This window comes from Phragmites australis, chromosome 8 (assembly GCF_958298935.1).
Source record: "Phragmites australis chromosome 8, lpPhrAust1.1, whole genome shotgun sequence".
Classification (NCBI taxonomy): domain Eukaryota; kingdom Viridiplantae; phylum Streptophyta; class Magnoliopsida; order Poales; family Poaceae; genus Phragmites; species Phragmites australis.
This window is the reverse complement of record NC_084928.1, coordinates 22,086,430-22,110,887: the sequence shown is the minus strand read 5'-3', so window position 1 is coordinate 22,110,887 and position 24,458 is coordinate 22,086,430.

Sequence of the window (24,458 nt, the reverse complement as noted above, 5' to 3'; positions counted from 1 at the left end):
ACCAAACAGCTTTAGCATTAGGGCTAAAGAAGAAAACATGTCCAATAGTTTCTGGTCATCCACAATTCTATATCTAGCACTACTGGGAACTTTGCTAGTACTTTTTGTGGACTCAGTATCAAGCGACCATGTGAACATTCGCCAAATGAAATTCTGAATTAACAGAAAAATATTCCTGACTCATCAATAACGTGAACTTCAGTACTCAGATTAAGATTGTGCAGAGCTGTATCACTTTCTGTCCTGTGGAGATTACACTAAATTGATAATATCACGTTTAGCGAGATCATAAATTTTCCTGTACTGAATTGTATAAAAAGTATAGCTACAAAAACCTTATAGACATTTATTTGTACTAATTTTTTTGTTCTTACATTCTAAATTTCTACCCTATTGTGTATGTTATAAACCAGAGTTCATCTCCCACTAACAGCGAGTTGCCCGGGTTAGTTTTGAGTTTTGACCGATTTTCCTGAGGATAGAGCTACAAAAGATTGTACTGTTTTTTTTCTTGAGTAGGGTCGTCAAATCCACAGCCAGTGCAAGGAAGCTCTCTGTTCTTGTGCAACATATCAGCTATTAAATGTACACCATGAGAATGCAAAGAGGAATTTTCTTTTCTTTTGAGATGGTGCAAAGAGTGCCTAGAGTATATCTGGATCGCAAGAGGCTTCTACATCAGCATTTAGTGCCCCAGCTAAAAATTAATATTTGTCTGCACTAATCTACCGGTAGCAAGCAGCTAAGAGTTTTTAGGCTCAAACTAATTGAGTACCTTGGATATGTAATCTCTGAGCGGTGTTAGTGATTACCGTATACGAGGAAGGATTGTAAAGGGATGCTGAATTGCTAATGCTACTGTTATGAAACTGAGCCCAGCCCAGCTGATCTGATTCAGCTATTGCAATTGGCCGGAGCACAAGCCACGCATTGATGGACATCGGATTTCCTAGATATCAAGCGATTCAAGCGTCCGCTTTTAGCGTCAGCATTGAACGGTGTTTGCGATTCGTGTGCGGGGCTGCGGACGGTTGAGGTGAGCGTGGCAATGGAGCGGGCCGGGACAAGTGTCACGCTGTGATTGGGCCGTGGGATGGGTGGGTGAGATTATAGTTTGGTTTTCAAACTTTAACCTTATTTCTTTCTCTAAACCGTGAGTTAGTTTTCGAATCCGTTTGAGCATGGTGTTGTTTGGAATTAATGCAACAAAGTGAGATCGAGGATGAATATATTTTTATTTTCTTTAGAAATTCAACATTTTGAATATAATGGTTCAATATCTTGAAAAAACTAGTTCACTATTTTATATGAAAATGTTGAATTAGATTTTACAAAATATTGAATCGCATCTTTCAAAATGTTGAATGCATATAAAAGGAAAAACCATAAAAAATAAAATACATGAATTTATAATGGACATTGGGAAAAAATAAAACGAAGAGAGAAAAACTACCAGGCGCGGTGGGCTGTGGCCCTTTTGGTTGGTGTGCCGTGCATTGGGCCGTCCGTTGTGAAGGAAGAAATATTTGGCAAAAAAAGAGAGGGCATCGATTATTATAGGTGTTTGCTAATTGGTGGTCAACTCTGAGTAGTCATATTTGGAATTGCATACAGCATACTGGACTCCATTTTCGCGCGAGCCTCTCTCCACCACACGTGTGTTTTCCTTGCTTGGTAGGCCATCTCCCTCTCCCACGTGGGCTTCTTTGATTGATGGGTAAGACTATAAAGTTTGCGAGCTACTCGAGTTCGAGTACTTCTAAACTCAGATTTGAGCTTAGCTCCATTTTAAAATGAGCAAAACTCGAGCATGAGCTAAAGCTTGTGAGACTCATGAGCTCAAGCTTGATAAGACTAAAAATGAGTATTACAGTTTTTATTTGAGTTTTTCATCCTACCAAGTGTGTACAACTTTAACTTTTTTTATGTTTCTCTAAGACTCAAAAGGACGTTGCAAGGACCGAACGAGAGAATCATCCTCAAGTCAACCTAGATAATCATATCATAATAACCAACCAAAATAGCAAGACCTACTCAAGCATTCTTGAGATTTCTTCCATTAATGAGCTTAGGTGAGTTGAACTCGAGCTTACTCAAACTTACTCGAGCCTAGCTTGAGCCCATCCTAAGCTCGGCCGGTATCATAGTTTCACTCGAGCTCGGTTCTATTTTTTATCGAGCTTAAGCGTGATAAGGCAAGCTCGCTGAAGCTCGTCTGGTTGACGGCCAAGGTTGCTCCCCACATGAGCTTCATTTCTTGATGTGCATGCTCTCCGCTGCACTGGCTTTTTGGTTGGTGGTCTTGGTTGCTACCGCAGTGGGCTTTTTGCTTGTTCTTTCCTTCTTCCTTCTTCTTTTTCACATTTTTGAGATGTGTGTGAACATTCATATATTTGCTTGCTTCCTCCAGGCATTTAGCTAAAATTTCTATGGGCTTCATTGTTCACTCCCCATCAGGTGTTTACTAGTGCAATTTCTTCTTACTCTTTTTCCTTTTTTTTTTCCTTTTTCTTATTTATCCTATTTTTCTCATTCTTTTGACAAATGTAAAATGCAAAGTGCAACTTCCTTATTTTAGTCGTTTGGCCTAGCGATCTTGGTTCAGTGCACGGCCGTGAAGTTAGTTGGGGCTAATATTTTGGTTAAATGTTGATGCAACATTATTTACAAGTGTTTATTTAATATTCTTTTGTCGATTCAATATTTTTGGTAGGTGAATATTTAACAATCTTAAAATATTGTCAACGATTTGTGAATCGCCGATTTTACAAACACGTGAATGATCTAGGAGATACTCCCTATACCCAAATCGTACATCAAAACGCATAAATTTATACAGGTTTAAGCCTTTCAAAAGATAATAGTCCTACGTCATATAATCTTGTATTAATCTTCGAAGTAGATTACATAGGGATCTTAGCTAGCCTAGATGAATCTAAATCTAATGACTCTTTGCGTGTGGTTTGGACGAGAAATTAATGTAGAATATGAGTACAAAAGGTTTGAGGGCTTGAGGCTTTTGTTGGCTTCTTGCTTGTTAGTTGGACTTGCCCTCCCTAGGTTTGTATATATTTGGAGACTACCGAGTGACTCTGGACATATTCCTGAGTAAGATTCTATTATTTTTAAAATAAACTTTCATATCTATAAGATACCCTAATACCTAAGAGTAGTTTTATATATCTAGGGATTCCTTTCTCAGGCACGGACATATGATCCAAGAATATAAGAAGCTGTAGGGGATCTGGATACATATAAGATATTGATATACGATAGTTTTATACTACCCATTATCTATCGTCAAAGATATTTTGATTAATTGTTTTATTCAATAATTTTTTATAGACTTGGCCATTCAATTTTTTTGCCAGGCATGCTAATTTAATATTTCTTAATTGTTATTTATTCAACATTTTTCTTTTTTATAATGGAGAAAATGTGGATCCAACATCTTATGCCTTGGATTTTCATCAAACAATAGCCAATCATCTTCTTCCTCTAGAATTTATCTTCCGCGGGCATACACGACACCAACTAGAGCATCGGACCAAGTAATTTTGTGGTTAGCCTGTGGTGCATTTCCGGTGCACGAACATAAGATTTGTTGGATTAAAAAATTTTAAAAGTCTTGATTCAAACATTTTTTATTAGTTCAATATTTTGTTTTATAGTTTTGTTTAATAAAGATGTCTAAACGGGTCGTGCAACATAGGCCGACCCGAGGCATGACACTGTTGGCACAGCCCAGGTATGACACGACACGATGGCTAACGGGCCGGGCCGGGCATGGCACAACGACTTGGGCCGTACCTAGGCCGGAGCCGCGACATGATGGGCTGGCACGGCACGGCCCGTTTAACTGTTCATATTTTTATAGTATTTTATATAATTTATTTAGATCTAATACCATATAGGATATGTGGTGCAATGACAGTGTATTTGACTCCCAAATATAAGATCGGGTGTTCGATTCCAAGTGAAAGGAAGTTTTTTGTGACTTTTTCAATTTTCCGCGGACTGACGGGCTAACAGGCAAAAAAATCGTCGGACCTACCGTGCTATGGTCCAGCACGGCACGACCCGGTATTAAATAGGTCATGCCTGGACTGGAGTCGAGGCACGTGGGCCGACACGACACGGCCCGTTTAGCTAACGGGCCTAAACGGACCGTGCTTAAATGGGTCCGTGCCATACCAGACCGGGCCCCCATTTGACCATCTCTATTGTTTAATATCTTTTTATTAATTTAATAATTTTCTAAGTGTTTACTCAATATTTCTTGTTGGCTTGGCAGTCATTTTTCAATTTTTGTAAAACCTTTTATTTTGTTAATTCAACATTTTTTGTTACGTGTTAACTCAAAGGTCCTTTTTATTCAACAATTTTTTACGGGCTCGCTGAGTCAACATTTTTTAAAATTTTTGTTCGACATTTTCTTAAGTGTTTATTAAACATTTTGTTTGTTGATCCATCTTTTTTGCAAGTGTAGTCTAACCATTTTACAACAAATGTTGGTTGTACTTTTATTTCTAATAAGTGAATTGAACATTGAACATTTATTTTATTAATTCAGCATTTTGTTTTGAGACAAGACTCAACATTTGCTCCTATGCTTCAACATATTTTCCTGAGACATGTTGATTTAACATATTTATTGATTTGATTTTTTTAGACCCTTTTGGTTCAACATTTATTTATTTATTTATTCAATTTTGCCAAAATTGTTTGAAAAATTATTTAGGATTTCTATATTTTAAAATATGTATTTCTCTAGGATCGAGAACGACGACTAAAGAGGGGTGAATATACGTCTCATAAATTTCTTCGATGATCTTCTCCTATTTTATCAATGTGAGGGAACGAGAAATTAACATTATATTACAAGTTCTTAAGCATGCAACAAGTTATCACAATTTACAACAAAAGAGAGCTAGAAGGAGACTAAAACCTGCTCAACTCCTAACCAGAAAAAGAACTAAGCAGCAGAAGACTAAAAGCTATACAATAAAAAGGAATGAAGCCATATGCCCTTAGGCTCCATCACAAAAGCACCACTACCCAGAGTAAGATGCACTACTCTTGTCCACCACCTGCATCGGCGGGTACGAAGTAGCCAAACACCGCCTCTTCCTCAGCAACAGAAGTACCTGAAAGTGTAGGCATGAGTACGAAGGTACTTGCAAGACTTAAACCATATAGAGCACATATACATAATTCGACTCCAAGAATTATGCATTGATTATTAGCAAGCATGAACCACAGGTTAAGTAAAACATATGCACTAAGCCTCCTTGACATATGTGTGAGCGACTGAAACTTGACAAAAACATATGGAAACTACCCTGCAACTAACAACTGAACAAGTGTAACTGTAAACAACATGTATATCAATATGTATCTAGTGCCCTCATCACCATCTCCCACATACCGAACCACAAACCATACTCGAAACTCTACGACCGGATGCAGATGAAATAATAGCATGCTCATGACCGAGAGCATGGCAGTTCAAACTGTTTATACACCCTGCAGGGGATACTCCTGGACCCACACAACACGAGGACCATTCGGCTTATGCCACCGGCCAAAGTGCAGACAAGGGGGTACTCATGACAACCTTTCCCAACCAGCCCCAACCGTGTGGGGCATGCATCGCTCGGTGCGACGATACTAGAACTACTCCCGGAGCAAACTAGTATCACTTACAAGCCCGCCCGCTCACGCCATCGATGTTCACGCCCACAAAGCCACAGCTGCGAAGGTATTCGGCTCGCCTTACCATTCGATCGGTATGTGGTGAGTAAGGTAAGTGCTAAAGGCAACAACCCCGACGATCGGCGTTAAACGATGCAAGCGGTCTATGGTGCTCAGGTTTCCTCTCCCGACCTGTCCCCTAGACTTTCCACCGAGGCAGACGACACCCCTAATACCGCCCACATCTCGTCTCATACTCACCACTCACCAACCATCTCAACCTCAACAAGTGTATGTAATCATAAGAAGGTCCTATTCTCGCGAACAACGGGATGCGCCGTCGTTCGACTTCTACTGAATGACCTAAGCATGGCTAAACATATAAGTCGAACTCATACCTAGACATTGACAACACCTCAAGGTTACAAGGAATGTAAATACATAGGTATTCAAAGTAGAAGAATGCAATCGGCATAGGTTCTACCCATTTGTACCCGACACTGACTCACTAAACATGCATACATACATAAGCATATTTAATCAATTTTAGACTTATCCAATTACACAAGAGGGATCAATATGCTTATTTGCTTGCCTTGATGCATTGGCTCACAAAGGTGGGGTGCCTCCGGACCGCCCTCGCTTGCCGGGATCGTCGGATCGGCATTCTCTAAAAAGAATAACGTGTGCAATACCATGAGTATGGATGAAATGCAACAATGCATACCATAAGATGCGCAAAACATGTTAAAAGTGCAAACATGTGAGCTAGAACAAAATTGGGACTCAAATAAATTTGAAAAGTTGCTGAAGTGCGGAACCTCCAGACATATGCGGACTATCCGCAAAATTATGTAGAACATCCGAACATTGCGCAACTCAGGCAAACTCCGGACTATTCGGAGAATTCTCCGGATAATCCGGACATATGCGGACCCTCCGGACCTGGGCTGAAAATGTGTTTTTGACGATTTGTCGATCGATTTAACCCCAAACTTGAATCTATGCTACATACTCCTGCGCATATACCATACCAAGGGTTCTAGACTAACTTTGTAGCTTAACCCTAAGAAAATCTTGAATACAATTCAAATTATCATTTTCCCAGAAAGTGCGGACCCTCTGCACTTTGATGCTAACTATCCGCACTTTTATGCGGATACTCCACACTGCCCAGAACTTCTCTGATTTGGGGAAAATTTTGCCAAATCGAATTGACATTTTCCAACTAAAGAGGAATATGTTTGAAATGGTTTATGGAGTCTAGAATTCACTCATCAACCTAGCAACTCGATTCCTAACTCAAATCTCATCTAAATCCTCATTTTGGTCCAAAACCTCAAAAACTCATGAACTTTCCTAAAACTCAAAATCGATCAACCAAATCATGAATTCTTGCCATGGGGAGCCTAAGAGACTTACTTAAGATGCTTGTGGAGCTGGGTGACCGTCGGGAAGTGGAGGAAATGGAGGGAAATCAAAGAACTCCGGTGTTCCTTGTGCTTCAACCAAGAACACCAAAAGACATCAAATCCGGCTCGAATCTTTCGAGAAAACGAAAATGAATTAGATGGATGAGTAGCTTATGAGCTCTAGATTGCAATGGTACCACATGCATACCTTCAATCCCTCTCTTGAGCTCGGATTTTGGAAGAAATGGAGAGAGGGAGTGAGAGCTTGAGTGGGGAGGGGGAGAGGAGGAGGAGCAGCTCCTGCTGCACGGGTGGGAGTGAGGGAGGAGAGAGAGAGGGCAGGTGGGGGCTGCCCACTTGAGTGGTTGGAGTGGGTGAGGTGTGGGGCCAAGTGGATCCCACATGTTAGAGAGAAAGAGGTTCATTTTAACTTCGACTTTAATTCTTTTCTCTCCCGAATTTCTTTCTCTCATCCAATTGATTTCAAACAAAGTGCTCTAGTGCGCCAAAATAATTTACCTAAAAAATAATTATGACGCTAATGATGCATGATTAAGCTTAATCACATGATTATGGAATTTGGGATGTGACAATCACCCAACGCACCTCAAAATCAAGAGCGGAAGCAAAAACTTAAGAAAGACATATTTCAACAAAAGATTCTCAAAGAAAGGTTGGCGCATGGATATAGATGAACTCTATGTTCCATTGGCAAATATCTCACAGGTCATCACAACAAAAAGATTGCAACTTGAAGAAGGAAACCTTTGCGATAAAGAAAACTCACCGGAAAAAGAAATTCTCCAAGTTAATAGTCTAGAGGTAAGGGAATTCAAGATCACTTCTAAGAGTGAATTTTATGCCTCTAGCAACAAGGAAAACAACTTCACAATGTTGAAAAGTTTCAAAGTCTTGAACTGAAAACGAAATCCACAATAAAAAAGGGAAAACTTGCAACAAACCAAGGGAGCCAATAGAAGGAAACTAGAAGAAGATGAATACAAGAATCGAAGGAAGTACGCACTTCATTTCTTGCAAAGGCCAGCCCTCTTTTAGATAGATTACAAAGTAGTTTCACTCACAAAAGCTCTCATCTACACATAGGCTAAGCACTCCTATCTCATTTCCTCTAAAACCCTAGCAAACAAACTCAAGATGGCTGGTTCACTCTCTCCCTATAGCTCTATCCCTCTATTTATTGGCCTAGGGAGGTAGGTTAGCTCTTAAATTTCCTTGTTCCCAAAATACCCGTCCCTTCCAATAGCCTCCTACTTACCGTCGGGGCATCTTGGTCTATTTTTCACTCCATCCATCAAACAGTCGTGGCTTCTTCATGACTTAGCTTTGCCTCGTCACAAGCTTCATGATGATGCCACATGCACTCCATCCTTCCATGATTTTGAGGTTAAACTGCGAAACCACCTTGCACGCTTCTCAAAGTGTCTCACAGCCACTTGCTTACACCTGAAGCAAGCGATCCAATGTTGACACGTGTACTCTGTCTTGCAATCTTGACTGCCGACAAGTCTCTTCCATTCTCGATCCCTTGGGCCATCTTATCACTTGCATCGACATTCCCTTCACTTGACTTTGTCAACACGTCATCTTCATCCATCTTCTCATGCTTTGGTCGCTCTCCATGCTCAGAACTTAGGACAACCCTTGACTCCTCGATCGTCCAGCACCAAGCACCCCGCTTGGCCCCGATCATCCCACTGTCGATCGTCAAGTTGCATCTATCACCTACACAACATGAGGCAAGCACATGCATATCTCCAATTCTATTATAGATTAGTACATTATCAAAATCCTCAGTAAATGCACATCTTAGAAAAATCTTGAATGCCAGATAATCTAGTGTGTACTCCTCCTAAGCACCAGACCATCCGGTGCGTTCGATGCACCGAACCGACCTTTTTACAACCTCTCTGTAAGAAATGCTCTAGTGAACTCTCCGGCATTTACAGACCTTACCGTCGGACCATCCAACATGTACATTCTCACCAGACTACTCATTTGCACCCTCTCTGTAGGAAATAGTCTGGCGTGCTCCTCATTTTATCGCCAGACCATCCGGCGTATACATCTTCACTAGACCACCCTTTGCATCCTCTCTGCAACAAAAGGTCTGGCGTATTCTCCGGCGTTTACATCTTCCGTCATTGGACCATCCGGCGCATGTAAGTCCACCAGAGCCGATTTGCAACATCTCTGCAAGAAATGCTCTGGCATATATTACTACCCATCGCCGGATCATCCGACGTGTACTCCAATTTCTGCCTCTAGAATGAAAAGCTCTGGTGTGAACCTCATCTCAATGACGGACCTTCCGGCATGTACAAAGTCCCAAGCGCCGGATCATCCGGCGTGTACAACTTTCCTGGACTCAAAGAAACAATACGTCAATGGTAGGGTCCAAAGATCCGAATTTAGGCATTAAGCATGCATTAGCATTAGGGCATCTTTTAAATCATGTTTTGAGTATTTTAAAATGTTTCTAAAATGGATGACTTTAGTTGAGGTTTCCTAATCATCTCTAAAACTCTTTAGGAAAACCCAAATGGCTTGGTGGGATAGAAGAAAGTAAAGAGGGGAACTTAGAAAAAAAAATCAGCAAAAAGACTGCCCTCGTGGTCTAACTGGGGTAGCCCACGGTCTGACCGCCAGAGGCGTGCAGAACCCCCAAAGCCTCTGTCTGAGAGCGGTCTGACGACCTGAGCTCGTGGTCTGACTGCCACTGCTCAGAACCGCCACTTAAAGCCATCACCAAAATCTTATCCGCTTGTGAATGACTGACTTTTTCAATCCTTTCGACCTTGGTTCCGTCCACGAGGCTCATACCAGGCGCTATGGCACTGAAGTATGTAACCCATGCCATACTCCCAGGAAAAGCTCCAAAAGAGGTTGCTCAGAAGAGATAGATGTATCCCAAGGGAAACAGCCCGGATCACCAGCTAAGGCCCCTAAATGACTGCTCAGTGATAAAGGAGGTGGGGGGGGGGGTGCAAAGACAGCCAGGAGGTTTTCCTAGAAGCCGCGGATAAGAATATTTGTCCATCTGTAAGAATTACAGAAGCAAATACCAATTTACTAAAAAAATAAAAAAGTATCTAAATTTTTTTATTCGAGCCTTTTTTCCTATTCTTTTGTATATAGTTCTTGATACAATTCCGTCAATTCCTTTGAGTTTTATTCTTGCGAACGTACTCCCCAGGCGGGGTCCAATTAAGAAATCCTTGGAAGAAAAGGATGAATCGAAATATAGCTGCTACGCCAAAACTCAATCTTTGGTATCCTTCAAATCTTCAGTATCCTATTTTTATAGTGCGATGGCTGGCTGTTCACGGATTAGCTGTACCCACGGTTTTTTTCTTGAAATAACTCCGATGGGCAGAAAAAGGAACGATGCACAAATTTTTGGAATCCGGTACCAACAGGTATAATCCCCCCCAGAACTACGTTTTCTTTCTGGTCACTGCGACCCCCTTTTGCGAGGGGGCACCCCTTGTCCCGAAGTTACGGGGCAGACAATATCCCAGGAACCCCAGGAAGGGTGGAAAGTCCTTTTCCTTTTATTTTAGGAATTTTGACCACCTTACATCCGTTCTTCCCCACCAGGAAAGAGAGGGAGAAGAGAGGAGATCCCCCCCCCCCCACCTTGAACTCACTGAAGGCCGAAGATCGAAGGAGGACGTTATCCACGAGTCTCCAACTTCATCCCCAAGCTTCTTCATCACCGGAGCGAGCCCCAAACCGAGGGAGAGAGGAGAGCTCCAACTCGACCACCACGATATCCGGAGATTGATGGAGATGACTTCCCCAAGCTTCCCTGGGACTTCCCTAAGCTCATCCCCTTCATCATTTCGTTCGAGGAGCGTTTATCGCCCTCGAGCCCACTCGCCACCCCAGAGACTGATCTCCAAATTGGAGCTTTTCCGAAGTGGATTGTTCTGCTAGGAACTTCCCTTACACTGAGGTGAGACATTCCCTACCCTTTTTCTGTCATGTCCGGGCTCGAATCGGCCGTCATCTCATTTAGGCCCGAAATTAACCCTAGCTGGATCCTATTCGTGCAATTTTCCAAATCGACCTAGTGGAAGTTGTCCAAACTACGCTAGAAGTTCTCTACTAGTCTCATAGGATGTTTTGGTACCCTTCGTAGTCGAAGGCGTCATTGAAGCCTTCGTGAGCGGCCTTGCCAAGGCGCTGCTAGCAGGCCCCAGCGGTCTGACTGCCAGGATGAAACTTAGCCAATCAACTTCACATTAAGATCCACAATCAGGTATTAGACCACCATTGGGCTGGTCTGACCGCCCTAGGGTTCGGTCTAACCGTCAGATGCCAAACTCTCTGCAACCTGGTGGTCTAACCGCCCAACCGTGTAGCAAACCTACCAGTCTGACCGGAAGCCCTTCCTCGGTCTGTCCGCCGCTTATTCCCCGGTCTGACCGCCAGCTTCATAGAACCTTGACACCTTAAGTCGTCTTGGCTGATATTTGGAACCTTTTCTAGCTAATCGTCAGAGCATTCTTTTACTAGTTTTTTCATAAGCACGCATCATATAAATTCTTTTGTAGCATATCATCGTGCTTATTGCGGTGCATTTTCTTTTAGTGATCGTCGGTCCGGAGTGTGACAGGTTTTCGAAAAGGGGGTTTCACGTTTGATCCCAAATTGAAGAAAAGAAGCAAGGCAAGCATCTAAGCATGCTGCACCTATTATTTTGGATCATATTCATCTTAATTGATAAATTATTGCATGCTAGTGAGTCGATGTCTGGTTCCATGGGTAGAGCCTATATTGATGCATTATTTTTCACCGCATTGAATTGTTGATTATCTGTATTCTTGTACCCTGGGTTTAATATGATGTTTTCTAACTTAAAAGTTGCTCATGATGCTTAGCAATGCACAGGTTACTGGTAGAAGTCGAGCGGTGAAGTGTTTCATCGTTCGCGAGTATAGGAATTAATTACTTTCACAATGATCACAATACTGGGTTGATGATGTTGGTTGGTGGAGTGGTGAGGTTGAGGGAAGATGTGTGTGGTGTTAAGGGTGTCTTCTACCCCGGAGGAGTTCCTTAGAGTAGTTTGGGAGAGGAGCTCGGATACCATAGACCACTTGCATCGTTTAAGCATCATCTATTGGTGGAGTTGGCTCTAGCACTTTCCGTACTAACCACATGCTGATCTAATGGTAAGGTAAGCTGAATATTGTACGCCATGCCGGCACCTGGCTTGCAGCCCTATGACGTGTAAGAGAAAAAGAAAAGGAGAAGCAAGGTGGCGGGGAGCCGGAGGTGTTCGGGACACGCTCGCAGTAACCCCGGTGCCATAGGGGCATTGGAAGTGGATGGTTCTGGGTATTAGAAAGGTTGACACGGGTACCCCATTGGGTGGGCTTGTGTGGTCACTCAAGCCATATGGTCCTCGTGTCGTGTGGGTAAAGTTGTACCCCCTGCAGGGTATAATTCGAATTGCCACGCTCTCGGTATTGAGCATGCTCATTTCCATTTGCATCGGTCGTAGAGTCACGAATGTGGGGTGTTTGGGATGGATGGTATGTTGGCAATGTATGTTAGTTATGGTGAGATACGATGGTTCTATTTACAGTTATGTTTATTTTGGTTCCAGTTACGTTTGTATTTCAAGTGGATGTCTACATGATAGATTGGTATAGGTGTTCTAGTGTAGAGGGTCACACAGTTGTGTCAAGTTTTGCTTTTGCATAATGAATTTACTTAACCTTGTGGTTGTTTCCTTGCTATTAACCAAATGCATAATCTTTAGAGTTGGATTATTTATATGTACCCACTATGGATTAAGTTTTGTGAGTACCTCCGTACTCACACTGCTTATTTTCTTTTAAGGTGGAATTAGATGACGACTACTCTAGCCCCCAGTTGGTTGCCTTGTGGGCAAATGGTGCCACCGGTTTTGTTCCTTAGTTTTGTTTTTCCGCTGTGATGTTTATTGTAAGTTAATGCTAGATGAGCCTTGCCATTGGTCTTTTGCATCAACTTGTTTTTCTTGTAATCTTGTTTCTTCATCGTGTTGTGGTATTCATGTTGTTGAGGTATATGTGGGTAACAACTTTTCTGGGAGTTACAAACGCATACATTCCGAGACTACCGGAATTAGATTCATTTTAATCATCAGTGGCTACGATTGTTGAGGTGAGATGAGGGTGAGCACGCGACACGTTGAAAAACATGCGTGGGCTAGCTCTCATCTTGTTAAATGATCGTCTTGGTGATTAATTTGAATTTAATTTGGACGGTCCTGATAGCTTGGTATTAGAGCATGGTTAACCGTAGGTTGGAGTAGTATGGAGGTTTTAAGTAAAATATGTCAACCTCACTAATGAAACTCACTAACGTTTAATTTCACGCTCTAAGGATGTCATCTCTTTTATTCCTTACCTTCTCTTAGAGCTGTCGCGTGTTTTGTGTTGGTTAATATGACTCAATCTATTCTCTAACTCATCTTCTCCTGTCACGGGTTAAAGGCAAGTTGAAAACGCTTGTGGTTCCGGTGCTTTCCTTGCTAAAGAAAGCAAGAATGTGAGAGAAAGACGACAGTGCAATGGTGGGAGCTACCGACCAAGAAAAGACGCGAATGAAGATGCACGAGGAGAAGATCTTCCACGCCGAAGTTTTCCTATGCACTCATTTAGGAAACGGGATTAGATCGATAGGGGTAGTCTATCTTAAGTAACGCAAGGTTAGTACATAGTTTTGTTCATGAGATATATAACGGGTTTAGCCATATTATGCCCCTAAGAGTAATCGCGTGTGTTAGATCGATTTGGGTTTCGGGTTGAAAACGTGTGAGGTGTTAACAGTTCGACTACTGACTTTTGCATAAAATGCATTACCTAGCTCAATGTGCTTGCCTAGACAACACCTCATTCTTGAACATGCATCCTCATAGTTTCTCATAGTTGTAGCATGCTCGTAGTTCCATCACCTCAACATTGGAGAAAAACAATCCTCTTAGACGTCTTGCCACCAAAAATGTCCATCCCTTACCTTGTGGAGGTGTGTAGCCCATCGCCCTCGTCCCTGAGTTATCGAGTCTCAGGACGATATTCTTTTTAAGGGGGGAAGATTTGCACGGCCCAAAGATCCGAATTTAAGCATTAAGCATGCATTAGCATTAGGGCATCTTTTAAATCATATTTTGAGTATTTTAAAATATTTAGAAAATGGATGTCTTTAGTTTATGCACGTTTTCCATCATGTATGTGTTTGAGGTTTCCTAATCATCTCCGAAACTCTTTAGGAAAACCCAAATGCCTTGGTGGGAAAGAGGAAAGTAAAGAGGGGAACTTAGAAAATATTTCAGCAAAAAGACTACCCTCGCGGTCTAACAGGGGTAGTCCGCGGTCTGACCGCCAGAGGCATGCTGAACAGTCGTGGCTTCTTCATGACTTAGCTTCGCCTTGATGCAAGCTTCGCAATGATGCCACATGCACTCCATCCTTCCACGGTTTTGAGGCCAAACCATAAAACCGCATTGTACACTTCTCAAAGCGTAACTCATAGCCACTTGCTTACACCTTAAGAAAGCGATCCAATGTCAACACGTGTACTCTGTCTTGCGATCTTGTGCCCCAATAAGTCTCTTCTGCTCCCGATCCCTTGAACTGCCTTGACACTAGCACCGGCATCCCTTTTGCTTGACTTCGTCAACACACTGTCTTTATCCATCTTCTCATGCTTTGCTCTCTCTCCATGTGCACAGCTTAGGACAACCCTTGACTCTTCCTGGCCTCCTCAATCGTTTGGCACCAAGCACCCTGCCATCGACCACAGAGTTGTATCTATCACCTGCACAATATGAGACAAGCACACGCATATCTCCAATTCTATTATAGATTAGTCCATAATCAAAATTCTCAGTCAATGCACATCTCATAAAAATCGTGAACGTTGGATGATCTGGTGTGTACTCCTCCTGAGCGCCAAACCATCCGGTGCGTTCAATGCATAGAAATGACCTTGTTACAACCTCTCTACAAGAAATGTTCCGATGCATTCTCTGGCATTTATAGACCTCACCATCGAACCATCCGGCGTGTACATTCTCACCAGACTACTCATTTGCACCCTCTCTGCAGGAAATAGTCTGGCGTGCTCTTCATTTCATCGCCAGACCATCTGGCGTATACATCTTCACCAGACCACCATTTGTATCCTCTCTACAACAAAAGGTCCGGCATATACTTCGACATTTACATGTTCCATCTCCGGACCATCCGGCGCATGTAAGTCCACTAGAGCCGATTTGCAACCTCTCTGCAAGAAATGCTCCGACGTATATTGCTGCCCATCATTGGATCATCCGGCGTGTACTTCAATTTCTGCCTCTAGAATGAAAATCTCCGACGTGAACCTCATCTGAATGCTGGATGATGCGCGTTTGCCTGATCTTCCAAAGGTAATATGATAAGTCGATTAGTGGAGTTTCGACGTTGATTATCCAAAGGCTTCGATCAGAACAAATTAAGAACCCTCGCAACCACTACACCACCACTCCGTGGTTATCAACCGTACAAAGACGCAGTTGACCTCGCCAAGAAGGCCTTTCCTGCAAGCGAATCGAGAATACAAGCAAGACAGGTAGATGAAATCTGAGTATTGCTAATTACCAATAAAGCACTCGAGTTTGGGGGTTCAACAAACCGATAAGCGCCGAAACTGTATTAAACAAAATAATCTAAGCTAAACCCAAGTCTAAACTAAGATGACTACTGTGTATATATAGGGGGGCATGAGGAGGTCGACCTAGGGTTGTGCAACCATGGAGAGAGGCGTGTACAACCTGGATTCCGACTCCGACACGATTACAAAACCCGGCAGGGTTCAAAATGGTGATGTAGCAACTTATTCCTTTGACTCTGACTAAACTATAAGGAATATTTGGTTGAGCTCATATCTATTGGAAAGGGCTCATCGTAAGCTTTCCAGAATGTCCAAGATATCCTAAAACGGACTTCGTATGAGAGAGTTATGACCATTTTACTGACGTGCTGTCCTGGAACTCGACTTCAACCACGACCACAACTTCGACCATGACCATGACTTCGACCACGACCACGATCATGACTAGAGCTCAGCCTTGAGTCCGAGTAGACTTGGCCTTATAGGAGTGAAGTCCGAGTAAGGTTGTGGTGCTTCTCCCACGTTCCTATGCAATAAAATATCACAAGAATTTAGTAGTAATCCATCCAAGGAAACATGAACGGCAAGGAATGAGTTCACCTGGTGGTCTAATTGTCATGCACGTGCTCTTATAATTGGATCTTATATGATTTGAGGATTATTGGTGGTATTGATCGTATCCGAAGGAGCCATGGGCTCATCTTCCTCCCCCTCTTGAATTGGAGTCGTCCTCGACTCAAGCTCATCCTCTTCTCCTAAATATGGCTTCAAATCTGAAATGTTAAACGTGGGACTAACCCCAAAATCTGTAGGTAGGTCCAATTTATATGCATTGTCATTGATTTTCTCAATTATCTTAAATGGTCCATCAACTCTAGACATCAACTTTGATTTTCTTATTTCTGGAAACCTATCTTTCCTCAAATGCAACCAAACTAAATCACCCGGTTCAAATTTTATTTCCTTCCTACCTTTACTTCCAACAATCTTATACTTTTCAGTCATGCTCTCTATATTCTTTTTAGTTGTATCATGCAACTTAAGAATAAACTAAGCATGTTTCTTAGCATCTAAATTAAGTCTTTCAAAAGTAAGCAAAAGTAGTAAATCAATAAGAGCACGGGGATTAAATCCATACACTACCTGGAACAGACTTACCTTGGTGGTGGAGTGTACCGACCTATTGTAAGTAAATGCAATATGTGGTAAATACTCTTACCACATCCTCAAATTATTCTTTAGAACTTCCCATAACATGGTCGATAATGTGCGGTTAACAACCTCCGTTTGACCATCAGTTTGGGGATGACATGTTGTAGAAAATAGCAACTTTGTCCCTAATTTATTCCAAAGTGATCTCCAAAAGTGACTCAAAAACTTTGTGTCACGATCCGAGACGATAGTATTAGGCACTTCATGTAGTTGAACGATTTCCCTGAAAAATAAATCAGCTATGTTTGTAGCATCATTGCTCTTGTGACAAGGTATACAATGTGCCATTTTAGAGAATCGATCCACAACTACAAATATGTTATCCCTCCCCCTCATTTGTCTTAGGCAATCCTAAAACAAAATCCATGAAAATATACTCCCAAGATACACTAGGAACAGGAAGAGGCATGCAAAGGCCATATGGATTTAAGCGAGACCTAGCTTTATTGCAAGTGGTGCAACGTGAGCTTTGGCCAAAAAAATGAGCGGCCAACACATCTTCATTCTTCTTTGCTCCAATGTGCCATCAATCCTCCTTCATGCGCCTCCTTCAACAACAAAAGACGAACGGAGCTAGCTGAAATGCATAGCTTGTTAGCACGATAGAGCAATCCGTCATTCAGCACATATTTATTCCATGCTTTCCCTTCTATACAATGTTCAAGTACTTCTTTAAAGTCTAAATCAGCAGCATATAAGTCCTTAATGGTCTCTAAACCAAAAATCTTATGATCAAGTTGAGATAACATAGTATAACGCCTAGAAAGCGTATTAGCAATCAAATTGACATATGGAAACGACTCAATAAATTCTATCCATTTAACATATCATTTATTCAATTTAGCTTGACTTCTAATATGTTTCAGCGATTCATGATCAGAATGTATAACAAATTCTTTGGGCTATAGATAATGTTGCCAAGTTTCAAAAATACGAACTAAAGCATACAATTTTTTATCATAAGTGGAACAATTCAGACTTGGCCTACTTAATTTCTCGCTGAAATAAGCAATAGGTTTACCTTCTTGAATTAGCACACCTCCAATTCCAATCCCACTAGCATCACATTCTAGTTCAAAGGTCTTACCAAAATCAGGGAGTTGGAGCAATGGAGCATAGGTAAGTTTCTCTTTCAACAACTTGAATATTTTTTCTTGTGCAGGTCCCCACATTTGAAAATTACTCCTTTCTTTGTCAACTCTTTTAATGGAGTAGCAATGGTGCTGAAATCCCGCACAAATCGTCGATAGAAACCCGCAAGACCATGAAAGCTCTTACTTGAGTAACAGTCTCAGGGGTCGACCAGCTCTTTATGGCTTCGAATTTTGCTTCATCCACCTCTATTCCCTGTGGAGTAACAACATATCCAAGAAAAAAACTCGATCCGTACAAAATGTGCACTTTTCGAGGTTACCGAACAAACGTGCATCTCTCAAAGCGTTAAAAACAGCACGTAAATGATCAAAGTGTTGTTCTTGGGACTTGCTGTAAATCAAGATATCATCAAAATAAACCACCACAAATCTTCCAATGAAAGCACATAAAACTTCATTCATCAATCGCATGAAAGTATTAGGTATATTAGTTAACCTAAAAGGCATTACTAACCATTCATACAAACCAAACTTAGTTTTAATTGCAGTCTTCCATTCATCTCCAAGTTTCATTCTAATCTAGTGGTATCCACTTCGCAAGTCAATTTTAGTGAACATTATAGAACCACTCAATTCATCAAGCATGTCATCTAACCTAGGGATAGGGTGATGATATTTGATAGTAATATTATTGATGGCTCTACAATCGACACATATACGCCAACTACCATCTTTCTTAGGAACCAAAAGAATGGGAACAGTACAAGGGCTAAAACTTTCTCGTACATACCCGCGGTCCAAAAGGTCTTGGACTTGTCGCTGAATTTCCTTAGTCTCTTCTGGATTGCTCCTATATGCAGCACGGTTTGGCAAAGTTGCTCCCAGAATCAACTCAATTTGATGCTCAAGCCCTCGAATAGGTGGTAATCTCTGAGGGTACCTCAGTTGGAAATACATCCACAAACTCCTGTAAAAGGTTAGCAATAGCAGGAGGTAAAGATATAGATATATTCTCAAGTGAAACTAAAGCATCTTTGCATATAAACGCATAGCATGGTAGCTTATTATCATAAATTTCAGCAAGATCAGATTTAGTGGCAAGCATAACACACCCTTTCAGTTTAATTCCATCGGACTTAGAAGTTGTTATTTCTTTCTCCTTTTTGGGTGGAAAAACTTTTTCTGCTACTTGCTGATTTTAGAATAATTCTCAAGCTTTTTCCTCTTATTTTCAGCTATCTCTTGTTTACATTTCACAATTTCAGCAGGGGTTAAAGGTAGGAAAGTTATTTTTTTTCCTTTATGCATAAGAGTGTACTTATTACTTCTACCATGATGTGTTGCATCAGTATCAAACTCCCATGGTCGTCCTAGCAAAAGAGAGCATGTTTGCATGAGAACTACATCAAAATCAATACAATCATGGTATGAACCAATAGAAAAATGCACCCTAGCTGCTTGCATTACCTTCACCTTATCGCTATTGTTGAACCACTGAATGTAGTGTGGATGAGGATGTGTTCTTGTTGGCAAGGAAAGTTTCTTGATCAAATCTGAACTTACCAAATTGTTGCAACTTCCTCCATCAATAATGACTCGAACACAAAAGTTCTTGACTATGAGGAACATCTGAAATAGATTATGGCATTGTAATTGTTCTACTTGCTCCATTTGAGTACTTAACACTCACTGCACAATGAGTGACCTATAATTCTCCGTAGCAGCTGCACTCAATTCTTCCTCATGGTCGATATCCGTCTCGAGTTCATTCTCTTTACCTGTAAGGTTAGCTGCAAGAGCATATTCATCCTCAACATCACTAGCACTTACATATCCATCGTCCTCTGTTGCAATGTATGCTCGCTGACTTGGGCAATCCTTCATGACGTGGCTCATTCCTTTGCATTGGTGGCATACAATCCCGGTCAATCAGCTTGTAGAGGCAACCGAAGAAGAGCTTTTAACTAGACCTTGCACACTTACGGATTTGCTTACCTCAAGAGCGTGTGATGGTGTTGAGGTTACTGCTGCCCTACTTGAGAAGGGGGTAGCAGAATGTGAAGCTGAACATGGGGCTGTTTTGTCTAGATCCGGTGTTGATTTTGAATAAGTCGAGCTTCCAAAATTGTTCCTTGGCCTCTGTTGTCGTCCCTGCAATTCTTTTTCTACCAAACACGCAAGTTGGAACAATCTAGGAACACTATCATATTCTTTGTAATCAACTATGTCCGGAATTTCACGCCTTAACCCTCCATAAAAGCGTGCCATTGCAACCTCTTCATCCTCAATAATATCACAACGCAACATACTAATTTGTAGCTCCTGATAATATTCTTCTACGGATCTATCACCTTGGTTTAAGCGCTGCAATTTCTTACGCAAATCACGTTTAAAAGAGGGCGGAACAAATCTGTTATGCATAGCAACCTTTAAAGCATTCCATGTCGTATGCGCTAATCCATTGATGCAAACTCTATTCCACCAGATGATCGCATAATCTTTAAATTCACTAGTGGCTTGTGAAAGTGCATCCAGACCCCCTAAGTGGGTTTTGACTTATTGATGACAAAACGATTAAGGAACTAATATGTTTATCGAAGCTATGAACAGGTTTCAGTCTCAATTGTGAAGACTCACGATGATTGACGCCCCTCGAAAAGAAAAGAGAAGCAATGTGTAATACTCAATAGGATTTCAATTGTTCTATCTTTGAAATTGAGTCTAGGTTAGCCGTACTATTAAGAGGGTTGCATTTGTTAGCTTTCATGGTGTCTCAATGCTCAAAATAATCTTTTCGAACAAATAGTTGAGAGATATATTCACCCACGGACACCGGGAAATATTGGCAGAGTATACTGAGTCTGGAGTCTCCGGTGTTAACCGGATACTCCAGTCCTCAGTGTTTAGGCCAGAGTCTTCGAGATAGACTCCGCCAGAAGAGCCTCGGTTCCGAATATTTTAATTGTCCGGAGTCTCCGGCGTTCACCGGATACTCCGGTAGTTGGTGAATTTTTGACCGGAGTCTCTGAGGGAGACTCCGCCAGGGGTGGCTCGGTTAAGCATTTATTTTTGATAAAAAAAGGGCCGGAGTCTCTGGTGTTCACCGGATACTCCGGTAGGAGAATGTTTTTGACCGGAGCCTCCGAGAGAGACTCCGCCAAGGGTCGCTAGGTTAGCATTTATTTTAAAAGACCAGAGTCTCTGGTGTTCACCGGATACTCCAGTACCTGGAGAGGCCGGAGAGTCCAGCAAGTGTTCGGACTTTCTTTCTGTGGTAACTAAGTCTGGGCCGGAGACTCTGGTGTTCACCGGAGACTCCGGGCAGTTTAACAGAACCGTAACGGCTAGTTCTGACGCCGTTTTGGATTTCAGGTAGGAGACTCCGGTGTTCACCGGATACTCCGGGGTAGGTATGCCAGAACAGTAACGGCTAGTTTTTGAGGTTGAGCTATATATACCCCCACACCCCCTAGCATTTATTACTTGATGTTGCTGCTGAGCTCCACTTTCACAAAGCTTCCCAAGAGCATTTAAAAGCCCTCCAAACATCTCTTGTGCCTAGTTTTGCGCCAAATTCGAGAGATTGTGTTTGGGGTGAAGTTGAGTCAATTGAGCATTGAGTTCATCATCGAGCATACATTTTGATCATTTCTCTTGGAGCCTTGTGCTCCTAGACGGCAAGGCGTCGCCCGTAGAGCACCCAATCATTGTGGAGTGCCATGGGAAGTTTCTAATCGACATCGACTTGACTAAGGAAATTTTAGCTTGATCTTTGTGGTCGCTAGAAGAGGATAGGGTTGGAAAAGACGCGGCTCTTTGTGAGCTCCTCAACGGAGACGTAGGCACTTCTTTTTGAGGTGGTCGAACTCCGGGATAATCTCTTGTCTCATCATTTGTGCAATTTTTACTAGTTGTGTAGTTTTGGAATTTTTCCCATATAATTAGTTTTTGTGATCATCTTGCTAGTATCTCTTGTTGTTTAAGCATTGTGCTGATATTAGAACTAGTATCACCTTTTAGACCTTAGTTGTACTTGCTTAACTTCAGTTGTTCTTGAGTTCCTGTATAGACCGGAGACTCCGGACTAGACCGGATACTCCAGACAGACCAGATTATCCGACCTTCACCGGAGTATCCGGTATCTATTTAATCCGCTGGTTAGTTTTAATTTTCATAAAAGCCTATTCACCCCCCCCCCCTCCCCTCTAGGCAACTTTAAGTACATTCAATTGGTATTAGAACCTAACCTCCTACAAGGCTTCACCGCTTGGAGGAAATCAATATGTCAACATCCGAAAGCCCGAGGGATTTAAAAGATGATCCGTCGAAGAACAACGATGGTAATGGTGAGGGAAAGGGAAGTGAAATTCCTTTTAATTATGATCGTTTAAATTTTTTCAAGCAATTATATCTCTGTGCCATCCGGGCATGCACCATTCTTTGATGGTACACATTATGCTGTCTGGAGGCATAAAATGAAAATGCATTTAATATCTCTTCATCCAAGTATTTGGAAGATCGTTTGCACAAGTTTTGACTTGCCGGATGAAGATTAAGAACTCACGTCAAATGAAGAGCAAAATATGCACCGCAATGCTCAAGTTACAAGTGCATTGCTTAGTGCCTTGAGTCCGAAGAAGTTCAATAAAGTAGATGGACTCGAGGAGGCTAACCAAATTTGGGATACTCTCCAAGTTGCTCATGAAGGCACTACAAGTGTGAGAGAGTCCAAGATAGAGCTACTTGAGGGCAAGCTAGGAAGATTCGTAATGGAAGATCATGAAACTCCTCAAGCCATGTATGATCGGATGATGGTGCTTGTAAATAAGCTAAGAGGGCTTGGGAGTGAAGACATTGATGATCACAAAGTGGTGAAAAGATTGCTTAGAGCTTTTGCTTCTAGAAATCTCACTTTGGTGACACTTCTTTGAGAGAGAAGAGACTACAAAAGGCTTACACCAAGCGATTTGCTTGGAAGGATACTCGCTCATGAGCTCATGGAAGAAGAAGCTAATGAAGTGAAGATTCATGCCAAACAAAGCTCAACCTCCAAGAACAAGGAGGTTGCATTCAAGGCAAGCAAAAGCAAACAAATTCAAGAATCAAGTACAAGTGAAGAAGAAAACTCCGAAGATGAACAGCTGGCCTTCTTTGTAAAAATATTCAAGAAATTCATGAGAAAGGGAGGCTACTCAAAATACAAGAGAGACATTCCCAAGAAGAGAACATCTAGAAGGGCATGCTATAAATGTGGCGAAATTGGCCATTTCATAGCCGATTGTCCGAACAAGAAGAAGGGAAAGGACAAGGAAGACAATAAAAGCAAACCATACAAGAAGGACAAAAACAAGACCCACAAGAAGAAATATTTGGGTCAAGCTCACATTGGAGAAGAGTGGGATTCAAATTCCGACTCCGACTCCGATGATCAAGGGTCGCCACCATTGCCATCCGCGAGTCTACACCAAGAAAATCACTCTTAATGAGTGATGATGATGATGACTCCCCTAAGTGCTTCATGGCTAAAAGTCGCAAGGTAAAATCTCAATTCAAGCTCCTAGATAGCGATAGTGAGTATAATAGTGATTGTGATAGCTTGTTTAAAGGCTTAAATAAAAATGTCATGGCTAAAATAAAGGAGCTAATGGATACAATAGATAGTCATGAGGAGACTCTCGAGAGACAAGAGGACTTACTCATCCTTGAAAAGGAGAGAAACCTTGAACTCGAGGAGCTCGTTGCTAAAGAGGAGAAAGTTGAGAAATTATCAAATGATTGTGATTTGGCCAATTCCTCAATAGCCGATCTTAAGAGTAACAATTCTATGCTTCAAGAGAAATTATCATGTTTGGATAAAAATTATAAAACTCTTGAAATGCAAATTGATACCCTTAAGAGTGGCTCATCCAACTCTAATGAAGCAAACTTACTATCTAGTGCATCCACTAGCAATGGGTGCTCTCATTGTTTCAATATTGATATAAATGCTTGTACCACTAATGTTGAATCCTTGCAAGCATTACAAAAAGAGAATGAGAGGCTAAATGCCTTGGTCAAATATGGATGCATCAAAACTTATAAATCAAAAGATGCACTCTACAAGACCATTCAAGTCAAAGACAACAAGCTAAAGAGAGGTCTTGAATTTGACCAATACAAGAGCAAGCCAAATGGTCGTGTGATGATGAATGGAGTGGAATGCCTTAAGTTCGTCAAAGGAGGCAAGCAAGTTGGTCACACGGTTCAAGCAAAGCAACCAAAAGCTCATGCTCCTCAATCCACATTTTATGCATCATATATGCTCAAGAGAAACCACCGTGGTAAAGTGGTTGCTCTCTATGTTGGTCCCGGCACAAAAGATAGAGTTATCAAAAGAAAT